Consider the following 12,125-nt stretch of genomic DNA (forward strand, 5'->3'; position numbering starts at 1 on the left):
GTCCATGAGCAGCTTCAGGATGGGGAGAAGCCCTATGAGTGCTTGGAATGTGGGAAGAGCTTCAGCCAGCGCAAGAGCCTGATTTGCCACCAGATGATCCACACTGGGGAATGGCCCTATGAGTGTAGGGAATATGGGAAGGGCTTCAGCTGCAAATCCAATCTCATCATCCACCAGCGCATCCACACTGGGGAGAGGCCCTACGAGTGTCCCCAGTGTGGGAAGAGGTTCCAAAGTGGCTCAGATCTCCTCCAGCACCAATGGATTCACACAGAGGAGGGGCCCTTCCGCTGCCCCGACTGAGGGAAGGGCTTCAAGGACAAATCCACCCTCATCACCCACCGGCACATCCACACTGGGGAGAGGCCCTACAAGTGTGGGGAATGTGGGAAGAGCTTCAGCTGAAGGTCCCAAATGAGCATCCACCAGATGATCCACACAGGGGAGAGGCCCTGCGTGTGTCCTGAGTGTGGGAAGAGCTTCTCAGACAGCTCTCACTTGACCAAACCCCAATGGAGGCACCACTAAGGGAAGCCCTGCAAATGCCCCAAGTGCAGGAACAGCTTTGTGCACTGCTCCAGCTTCATCCCCCCTTGGAGGAACCACACTGGGAAGACACCTGGTGATCCATGTTCCCTGTGATCCACACCTGTACCTCTTCCTGCCCATGGCAATATCATGATTTTGCATTGTGGAATGTGAGGGTCTGGCCATGGCCCTGTCATTAGATTCAATCCCATCTCAGATCATTGCCAGGGGCAGGAAAAGGACTCGCTCTCTCTCTTCCAGGCATGAGAAAATACGTGGCCAGGAAGAGCCAGTTGCTGGTGTTGTAGTTTTCTTCATAAATAGTTTGTCTTATCCCTCCTGTTACCAAAATTGTTTCTGTTCCTGTTTGTTCCTTATCTCGTTGCTGTTCCCAGCAAATTGTTCTTATCCCAACCCGGGATCTTTGCCTTTTGTGTTTTCCAAAGGAGTTGGGATGGAAGCGAGTGGCAGTGCAGTTTTAGCTGGAGCAGGAAATTGGGGAATCCCATTCCTGAAGCCCAGCCAGTGGAAACCGAGCATCCCAGCTGGTGCCAGGCCTGGTTGCCGTGGCAGCAGCCTTGGGAGTGGGTCCCTGGCTGGGGGCTGCAGGAACCTCTTCCCTCTGGTGGCCAAGGACAGGAGTGGAGGGAGCAGCTGGAGCTGAGCTGGGCAGATTTAGGCTGGATGTGAGGAAAAGGTTTTTCCCCCGAGGCTGCTGGGGCACTGAACAGGCTCCTCAGGGAGGGCTCCCAGCTCCAGGGCTGTCTGAGCTCCAGCAGCACTTGGCCAGTGCTGCCAGGCCCAGGCTGGGATTGTCGGGGTGTCCTGTGCAGGGCCAGCAGTTGGACTGGAGGATCCCCATGGGTCCCTCCCAACTCAGCCAATTCTGTGGCTCTGTGATCCCATGAGCCTGGGGATGGGACTGCAAATGGTTGCCATGGCAATGGGCTCTGGCTCCAGGCCTGAGCTGTTGTCCACGGCAACAACTGAGGCATGGGGTCTTCATGGAGCTGCCATGGGAGAGACCATAGCAACAGGGGACTGTGATGGTTGCCATGGAAACAGACCATAGCTACAGGGGGCTGCAATGGTTGCCATGGAAACAGACCATAGCAACAGGAGGCAGTGGTCATTTCCATGGAAACAGACCATAGTTACAGGCGACAGTGATGGTTGCCATAGAAATAAATCATAGTAACAGGGGGCTGTAATGGTAGCCATGGAAAGAGACCAGAGCAACAGGTCCTGGTGATGGCTGCCTACCAAGGATCAGATTTGTTACAGACCCTCAGAGGGGATCCATGGGGCCATTCCCAGAGTCTCCAGGCTGTTCAAGAGCTGCAATGTCACAGGCACAGACAGGGGCTACAGAGAGACCTCCCAGGGGTTTCTGGGGATGCTGAAGAGCCGTGTGGTCAGACACAGTCACAGTAATTCCATGGTGACATCCCAGGGGACCATGGGCTGCAAAGGCACCGCTCTGTCACAGGCACTCATGCAGGCTCCACGGTGACATCCCAGGAGTCCCCAGGCTGCCAAAGAGCCGGGATGTCACAGACAGTCCCAGGGCTTCCTGTCATGGGCAGAGTGGGAGCTTCTGGCAAAAGCTTTATTTCTTTATTGGAGAAACTCCTGCTGAGTCATGAAGTGGAGAAATGACACTCAACAGCCACCGTGGATCCTCAAACCCCTCCAGAATGCCTAGACTATCAAAGTCCTTCTAAGCAAAGAGACTGGAAGCGGCTGGATCCAATTGCAGCCCCAGACTTTCTCAAAAGGTTTATGTGTACAGATTGGACAGGTGGAATTGAACCGTAATGCAATTTGTCCCACAGGATTAAAAATGGAATACCATCTGTCTGTTGCTGCTGAAGATGAATAGATCACACGGACACAGGTTGAGGTGTGGTGAAAAGAAGAGAGAGTTTATTTTTCCTCCCAGGATTTATAGGCTTCTGACCATGGCCAGGGATTGGATGGTCAGGATAACACTTTCTCACTGCACTGGCCATGAGAGATGCCCATCACAAGACGTGTAACAGAAAGAATGTACACATATCTATGTTTACAGTTACTGTCCTGGGAAAGCACTTAGAAAACTATGTTAGCAAACTCAGAAGCTGAGTTTTCAGAGTGACAAACTCGAATTCAAATAAATAGATGGGCCTTGCTAAAATTAAAGGTAGATAGAGAGGCCTTGCTAAAATAGAGGTAAAGGATTGGCTAATAACTAATTGTCAACTTTATGCTTGTTCAGTTGGGCTTAGAGTGAGAAATAAAGTATCTGGTAAAGAACTTCAAGAACATAAGACAGTTGCAAATCAGAAACTCATTGAAGATATGAAACAAGGAGCCCAGCCAAGGGTCCATTTGTCACTTTGCATTGAAAAGGTAGAAAGGTCAGAATGAGGAAGAGCCATATCCCTTCCTCCCTTCTGTGACCCCTCCTCAGAAAAAGACCACCGACCCATTTCAAGGATCATGCTTAATTGCTTTTTTCCTAAGTAGCATAGGAAGTGAAAAGTTGGTGGGAACTGGGTCATGAATATGTATTTGTATTCAATACTTCTGTAAATAAAAAGCCTGTATTCACCTGTGCTCCGGGCTGTATGTATTAAGGGGTGACCTGACACATCGGCCCAGCACTGTGAATAAACATACACTTTTTAACCATAAAACAGTTAAAGAGTCTTTGTCTGTCTCAGTTGGATATTGATACCAGATCATATCCATATTTTAGTAAATCAGCCTTAAAATGAATCCAAAAATTGCATGTGGAAAAAGGAAAAGAACTTGTGGGTTTGGGAAGAGTAGGATGGATTTTCTTAACAGCAGATAGGAAAAAGCACCAACAGAAGGAACAATTGTTTCTGGAACACGCCCATGTGGAGTGACAGAAGAAGGTTATAGTCTTGAGCTCAGATTTGTTTGTGCAAGTGAAACAACAACAACAAGAACAATAATGATAATTATTATAATAATGATAATAATGATGATAATGATAATGATGATAATGATGATAATAATATAACACAATAATATATATTTATATACATCATTAAAAATTGATAATGTGAAATAATGTTGACAGTACTGATTTGTGAGTTTTGGCTGCTCACTGTAACACTAAACACCCTACAAAAAAGGACTGGCTAAGACCCAAATGTCAGTGGTAAACTGCAAATTTTATACAAAGAATAAAGGAGGAAGGGGTGAAATTGGCTGTTTTTATAGGGTTTGGTGATGCTGTGATACAGAATGCTTTGTCTGTTCCTGTGAAAAACACACTGATTAAGACTGCTGGGTTTTTCATGTACCAGACTATCTATAAGCTGCAGGATTGGTTGAACACGTGAAGGAGTTGTTAAAAGAGCAGTTGATAAAATGAGGAGATGGGAACCTGTCCTGGTGGAGAACCCATCTCCCAGATGTGTTCCATGCCCTTAACAATGGGCCCACTGGGGAAATGGAAACCCCTGGGTGTGCAGGGCTGCACCCAATTTGCAAAAACAGCCATGGACAGTGAGACTTGGACTGCCTGGGAAATTGTTCTGGGTGTGATGGCCCCTGACAGGGCCACCCCAGAGGCTGCAGGGCTGGACCTTCATGCACTGGAATTAATTAGGAAAAAGCCAAAGCAAATGAAAGTTAACAATACAAGAACAGGAATTCAGATTCCTCCAGGACGCTTTGGTTTGGTAACTGCTCACTTGAGCTTGGCCTTGCAAAGTGTTGATGTCATGGGAGGAGGAATTGATGCAGATTAGCAAGGAGAAATTAAATTAAGTCTGTTAAACAATAATGAACAAGATTTTGTTTTTCAACCCCATGGCAGGGCAGTACAGTTATTAATATTGCAGCTTTAAAAACCATTGTGGAAGAAGGACATCTACCTCAAATCACCTCTGTTCATGGAGATAAAGAGTTTGGATCCAGCAGTCCTAATAATGGAGCCAGAGTGTGGGTCCAGAGGCCAAATGGCCCTCCAGAGGCAGCTGAAGGAACAGCTCTGGGGAAAGACAGCACTGTTTGAATCCTGAAACCTGAGCATGAAGAATGGGAATATATCCCTGCAGCCAAGTGTTCTCTGCCAGAAAAAGTCAGTATTGTTTTACAGATGTTGCCAGACCAGATCTCCCTGTTTGGCCCAACGACCCCTTTGGAAAATGCTCTGATCCACAGGGGTCCATGTAAAGGTTGATGTGACACTGAGGGACTTGCACACCAATTCCAGCCAGGAGCTGGAAATTGGGATCCTCTCCCCTTCGGCTGGAGAAGTGCCAGGTCCCAGTCTCTGATGGGCACCCAGGCTCCTGGCTGGAATTGGTGTGGAAGTCCCTCAGTGTCACATCAGCCTTCACATGGAGCCCCGTGGATCAGAGCATTTTCCAAAGGGGTCGTTGGGGCAAACAGGGAGATCTGGTCTGGCAGCCTCTGTAAAACAATATCCCATAACATCAGCTTGTTGTGGCAGAGAACACTTGGCTGCAGGGACATATTTCCATTGTTCCTGCCCAGGTTTCAGGATTCAAGCAGTGTTGTCTTTCCCCAGAGCTGTTCCTTCAGCTGCCTCTGGAGGCCCATTTGGCCTCTGGTCCCACACTCTGGACCAATTATTAGGACTGCTGCATCCAAACCTTTTATCTCCACAAACAGTGCTGATTGGAGGTGGATCTCCTTTCACAATCGTTTTTAAACTGCAATATCAATATTTTATGATAACCTGTCATGGGGTTGAATCATCCAATCTTCTTCATTCATTTTTAACAGAATTTCTTTAATTTCTCCTTGCTAATCTGCATCAATACCTCCTCCCATGACATCAACACTTTGCAAGGCCAAGCTCAAGTGAGCAGTTACCAAACCAAAGCGTCCTGGAGGAATCTGAATTCCTATTCTTGCATTGTTAACTTTCATTTGCTTTGGCTTTTTCCTAATTAATTCCAGTGCATGAAGGTCCAGCCCTGCAGCCTCTGGGGTGGCCCTGTCAGGGGCCATCACACCCAGAACAATTTCCCAGGCAGTCCAAGTCTCACTGTCCATGGCTGTTTTTGCAAATTGGGTGCAGCCCTGCACACCCAGGGGTTTCCATTTCCCCAGTGGGCCCATTGTTAAGGGCATGGAACACATCTGGGAGATGGGTTCTCCACCAGGACAGGTTCCCATCTCCTCATTTTATCAACTGCTCTTTTAACAACTCCTTCACGTGTTCAACCAGTCCTGCAGCTTGTAGAGAGTCTGGTACATGAAAAATCCAGCAGTCTTAATCACTGTGTTTTTCACAGGAACAGACAAAGCATCATAGTATCACCAAACCCTATAAAAACAGCCAATTTCACCCCTTCTTCCTTTATTCCATGTATACAATTGACAAAAGTTTACCAGTGACATTTGGGTCTTTGCCAGTTCTTTTTTGTAGGGTGTTTAGTGTTACAATGAGCAGCTAAAACTCACAAATTGGTATTTTCAGCATTATTTCACATTATTGAGTTTTGGTTATATATATAAATATATATTATTGTGTTGTTATTGTTATTGTTATTATGTTACTTGCACAAACAAACCTGAACTCAAGACTAAAACATTTTTCTGTACCTTCATGTGGGAGCATTCCAAAAAACAACTGTTCCTTCCGTTGGTGCTGTTAAGAAAATCCATCCTTGTCTTCCCAAACCCACAAGTTCTTTTCCTTTTTCCATATGCAATGTTTGGATGCATCTTAAGACATCCTGCGGTTCAGCCTCTTTTAACCGACTGCCCCACTGCTCGCACGGTGCTCCCACCTCAGCCCCACTCCAGAGCCAGTGAACTCTGGGGAGGGCTTCCCTTCTGGGAATTTCAGATGGGACAGATTCCTTACATTTACATTTAAAAAGTGATATTTTGTTGTGATCTGGCCAGACTTTGCCAGTTTTGTTTCACCAGTGGGCAGGGTCAGCACCAAAGGCACAAACACCACCTGAAGGAATCAGTGTCACTTACTGCAGCTCCAAGCAGCAAAGGATCACAAAAGGAGCAGCTCAGCAATGCACCCAATCATCACTGCCAAAGATTGCCTGCAGGCATTAACAAAGATCCAGTTCCCCTCAGACTTTGCCATCCCCAGATCCACCCATCAGCTGGGGAAGCTGTCACAGCCAAGGACTCGAGAGCCACTCCTGGACACTGGGAAATCCTGCAGGTGCCTCCAGCCACAGGTGAGGCTCAACCTCCGCTGTGAGAGAGGGCCCAGCTTTGATAGTGCTGAATAAACAAACTGACAGCACTTCTGCTGTGGGAACATCTGGTTTCATCCTCCTCTTGGGTCCCTACCAAAGCCTGTCCATACACCCCAAACAAGGCCAGATGTCGGATTGAATGGCCTTGTCTGGCTTCTAAACACAGAAAGGTCAATCCATGTTTCATTGATGAGTGGATCCATCTATCACAGTGCTAATGACCATGCATATTTCAGTAATGAGCAGACAGACAGATAACCTCTGGTTGGAAGGTTCATCCAGAGGTCACCTTTGGCTCAGGGCCTGTTGTTCAGGCCTCACTCAGGGCCTGTTGTTCAGACCCTGACACTTCAGGGACGAGGTTTAGTGCTGGGCTTGACACTGCTGGGTGACTGGCTGGACTGGATGAGCTCAGAGGCCTTTTCCAGCAAAATGGATTCTATAATTGCAGGATTCTATCTGCTGCATTCAGCTAGGTCCATTACTTAGCAGCATTACTTTGGCCCAAAAGCCCCCTCTTGCTCAGCTCTTGTGGCCTGAGGCTTCAGCTCCTTCAGCTCCTGGTGCTGAGCTGCTCACGCTGAACGAGACGACTCAGAGAGAAGAATACAGTTCATCCAATTCCTTCTGGGACACAGAGAGGGGAGGTGTGAAAACAGGAGCGTTGTTTGGTGTGGCCTCTTCTCTGCCCTTCACACCTTTCAGGGCTTTGAACCAGCCAAGAGCTTTCTCCAGGAGTTCAATGAAGCAGCTGTTCCTGCTCCCAGGTCTGGCTCTTCCCAGTCTCTGACCTTGACTGCTTTTGTCCCTCTTGCTGTGCCCTCTGCTCCCCCAGGGCTCGGTGGCTGCTGCCCAGGACTGTGGGACTGGCACAGATCAAGGGGTCGAGCCCCTCCTTTCCGTGCCCTTGGAGCTGCCTGGTCACAGCAGCCTTTTCCATCTGGAAGCTCCACATGGAGAGGAAGTCCCCAGCTCTGTTCCTGGCGTAACATGCAGGAGCCCAGGGCTGCCATCTCAAGTACCTGCTGGCACTGAGGGCTCCCAGGTGCCTCAGGCTGCTGTGACACCGCTGCACAGGGAGGGAAGCATGGCAGAGGCTGCACTGAAAGTCAGCTCCATGTGCTGGTGTTGGTACTGCTGCGGGTGCTGGCACTGCTGGTGCTGTTGGTGCTGGTGCTGGTGGTGGTGGTGCTGCTGCTGCTGGTGGTGCAGGTGCTGGTGGTGGTGCTGCTGGTCCTGCTGGTGCTGCCACTTGTGCTGCAGGTGGTGCTGGTGGTGGTGCTGCTGATGCTATGGCTGGTGCTGCTGGTGCTGATCCTGCCCCTGGTGCTACTGCTGTTGCTGCTGCTGGTACTGGTGCAGGTGCTGGTGATGCTGCTGCTGGCACTGCTGCTGCAGCTGCTGCTGCTGGTGGTGCTGCTGGTCCTGCTGCTGGTGCTGCTGGCACTGCTGGTGCTGCTGCTGCTGGTGCTGGTGCTGGTGCTGCTGCTGGTGCTGGTCCTGCTTCTGGTGCTGGTGCTGCTGCTGCTTGTGCTGGTGGTGGTGCTGGTGGTGATGCTGGTGCTGGTGGTGGTGCTGCTGGCACTGCTGGTCCTGCTGCTGGTGCTGCTGATGCTGCTGCTGGCACTACTGGTGCTGCTTGTGTTGGTGTTGGTGCTGGTGACGATGGTGCTACTGGTGCTGCTGCCTCTGCTGCTGCTGGTACTGCTGGTGCTGCCACTGGTGCTGCTGGTGCTTCTGCTGGTGCTGCTGTTGGTGGTGGTGGTGCTGCTGCTGCTTCTGCTGGTGCTAGTACTGCTGGTGCTGCCACTGATGCTGCTGGTGGTGCTGCTGGTGCTGCTTCTTCTGGTGCTGCTGCTGCTGGTGCTTGTCCAGCCCCTGGTGCTGCTGCTGATGCTATGGCTGGTGCTGCTGCTGATGCTATGGCTGGTGCTGCTGCTGGTGCTGCTGGTGCTGATCCTGCCCCTGGTGCTACTGCTGGCGCTGGTGGTACTGGTGCTGCTGCTGCTGTTGCTGCTGCTGGTGCTGCTGCTAGCACTGCTGGTGCTGGTGGTGCTGCTGCTGGTGCTGCTGGTACTGGTGCTGCTGGTGCTGCTGGTCCTGCTTCTGGTGCTGCTGCTGGTGCTGCTCTTGGTGGTGGTGGTGCTGTTGGTGGTGCTGCTGCTGGTGCTGCTGTTGTTGCTGCAGCCACTGATGCTGCTGCTGGTGCTGCTGATGCTGCTTCTTCTGGTGCTGCTGCTGCTGGTGCTGGTCCAGCCCCTGGTGCTGCTGCTGATGCTATGGCTGGTGCTGCTGCTGGTGCTGATCCTGCCCCTGGTGCTGCTGGTGCTGCTGCTGGCACTGGTTATAGTGCTGCTGCTGGTTCTGCTGGTACTGCTGGTGCTGCTGGTCCTGGTGCTGCAGGTGATGCTGCTGCTGCTGCTGCTGCTGCTGGTGATGCTGGTGCTGCTGGTGCTTCTGCTGGTGTTGCTGCTGGTGCTGGTGGTGCTGCTGCTGCTGCTGGTACTGGTGCAGGTGCTGCTGGTGCTGCTGCTGGCACTGCTGCTGGTGCTGCTGGCACTACTGGTACTGCTGCTGGTGCTGCTGCTGTTGCTGCTGCTGGTGGTGCTGGTGGTGGTGCTGGTGCTGGTGCTGGTGCTGGTGCTGCTGGTGCTGCTGGCGCTGCTGCTGGTGATGCTGGTGCTGCTGGTGCTGATCTTGCCCCTGGTGCTACTGCTGCTGCTGGTGGTGCTGCTGGTGGTGCTGGTTCTGGTGCTGCTGGCACTGGTGGTGGTGCTGGTGCTGGTGCTGCTGGCACTGCTGCTGATGCTGCTGCTGGTGGTCGTGGTGCTGCTGCTGGTACTGGTGCTGGTGCTGCTGGTGCTGCTGCTGCTGCTGCTCGTGCTGGTGGTGGTGCTGCTGCTGGCACTGCTGGTGAAGCTAGTGCTGGTCCTGTCCCTGGTGCTGCTGCCGCTGCTGGTTCTGCTGGTGCTGCTGCTGCTGCTGCTGCTGCGGCTGTTGCTGCTGCTGCTGGTAGTGCTGCTGCTGCTGATGCTACTGCTGCTGGTGCTGCTGCTGCTGGTGATGCTGGTGCTGCTGGTGCTGGTACTGCTGGCACTGCTGGTGCTGTTGGTGCTGGTGCTGCTGGTCCTGCTTCTGCTGCTTCGGCTGCTGGTCGTGCTGCTGCTGGTGCTGCTTTTGGTGCTGGTGCTGGTGCTGCTGCTGCTGGTGCTGCTGGAGCTGGTTCTGCTGGTACTGCTGGTGCTGCTGCTGCTGCTGCTGGTGCTGATCCTGCCCCTGGTGCTGCTGCTGCTGGTGCTGCTGGAGCTGGTTCTGCTGGAGCTGGTTCTGCTGGAGCTGGTTCTGCTGGTACTGCTGGTGCTGCTGGTGCTGCTGCTGGTGCTGATCCTGCCCCTGGTGCTGCTGCTCGTGCTGCTGCTGATCGTGCTGCTGGTGGTGCTGCTGCTGGCGCTGCTGGTGAAGCTGGTGCTGCTGCTGATGCTACTGGTGGTGCTGCTGGTGCTGCTGGTGCTGCTGCTGGTGCTGCTGCTCGTGCTGCTGGTGCTGCTGGTGGTGGTGCTGCTGCTGCGATCATATTTCCAGCACTGCCCCACACTGAGGGATCAGATCCAGGCACTGCTGCTGCTCCCTCGGGACCAGCCCCACTTTGGTTTTTGCTGTCAGTGCCAGCATAAGCCATGACTGGAGCAGCGGGTGCTGACAGTGCCCCAAGGCCCGGGGCTGGAGGGGTCCCTGGGCTGGGGCTGGGAGGGAGCTGCCCCTTGTTCTCCCTCTGCCTCACGCAGAGCTGGGCCAGGCACAAGTGGGGCAGCAGAGCCAACAGGGAGCCTGCGAGTCTCTTCCAGCCGTGTCTGCTCAGAGTTTGGCCTTGGAGCTTCAGGTGGGCAAAGGCAGCTGCTCTGCTCCCTCTGCGTGTGCCCGTGTTCAGCAGTGCTGCTCCATCAGTCTGTGCCCAGCAACGGGGAAAAGCCTCAGCCCTGCAGGGCCAGGAGCTGCTGGGCTCTGCCTGAGCAGCTCAGCCAGCAGGAAGGGAGCTGCTCCACACAGGAACCAGGAGCAAAGGACACTTCTTTTTCATAGCATGATTTCTGTTTTAAGGGGAAAAATGCGGAAAAATAAAAGAAAAAAACTTCTATAAAATGTGAAAGATAAAAACAGAACCCAAGTGTGCAGTGAAAAATCTTCTATAACTTTGAATTAAGGTGTAATTGGTCTTTTGAAACATAAAACTCAGTTATTTACTTTGTAAATGTGCTGATGGCATGATGCATCTTACCGGCCTCAGGAACCTTTTTGAAAAAGTTTGTGGGGTTGGATTCCAATATTGTTATTTTAAATTGTGGTGAAATTGGAGTGAAGCAAGAAGAAAGTGCTTTGCGCCTTGCCAGCTCCAAGCAGCACTGGGAATCTAAACTCTTTCAAACCCCAAATCCTTTAGAAGATGCCCTTCCTTCTCACCCTGTGAATGAGCTACACATTCCTTTTCAAACATTCAGGGGTTTCTTAAAGATGCAAAGTCCCACTTACAGCTTTTTGCTCTGGTTTGGAAGTGCAGAAGGGCGATTCTTCATCCATCAGCTCCAGACTGCACTGCCTCAGGAACACAGCAGTGGCACTTCTAGAGGAGGAAGAAAGTGCAATTGCACAATTCCAGCCAAAAAGAAAGGAAAAGTGGGACACAGAAAACATCCTGTGCAGATGCAGGCATTCAGCTGGGACTGTGGAGAGTTTGGGTCCTTGCCAATTGGATGTGTGTCCCTAACTGCAATCTCTTGGCCTGCAGGAGAGTCTCACTCACCTGCAAAAGCAGAAAGCTCAGGCGCTGTGCTGGGAACGGGCTCGTGTGATGCAAAGCTGTCAGAGCAATGGGAGGGCAGGGTGAGCCCAGCTGTGCCTGGGGCTGAGCCCAGCAGAGCCCTGGCAGAGCCCAGAGCAGCCTCAGCATCCGCAGAGCCCGGCTGCAAGGAGAGAAACCAGAAACCGCCCGTCAGCTGAAGGCTCCTGTCCCCTTGTCCCAGCCACCTGCGGTGCCCAGGCCATGCTGGCCGTGCTCAGAGCTGGGCCCAAAGCTGCCCATCACTGCTGCCTTTGGGAGCAGAGCAGGAGGGCAGGCCATGTGCCCAGCCTGCAGCCAGCCACGGCAGACCCAGCCCCTCAGCAGCTGTCCAGAGACAAAAAGCAGCTTGGCAGCCAACTGAAGAATTGCTTGCATCCACCCCAGCCAAGGGGGGAACCTTTGGTGCCTGGCCAGGCTGTGCCATGCCCAGATCTGGGAGCATCCCCTGGCTGTGGACTCACCTGCAGATTGGGCGTGGAGCGAGTCTTTGAAGAAGACATGCCAGAATTGAAATCCATCATCTTCAGCTGGCCAGCTGGAGG

Source organism: Cyanistes caeruleus, unplaced genomic scaffold (assembly GCF_971803275.1).
Source record: "Cyanistes caeruleus unplaced genomic scaffold, bCyaCae1.hap1.1 HAP1_SCAFFOLD_78, whole genome shotgun sequence".
In the NCBI taxonomy this organism is placed as follows: Eukaryota; Metazoa; Chordata; class Aves; order Passeriformes; family Paridae; genus Cyanistes; species Cyanistes caeruleus.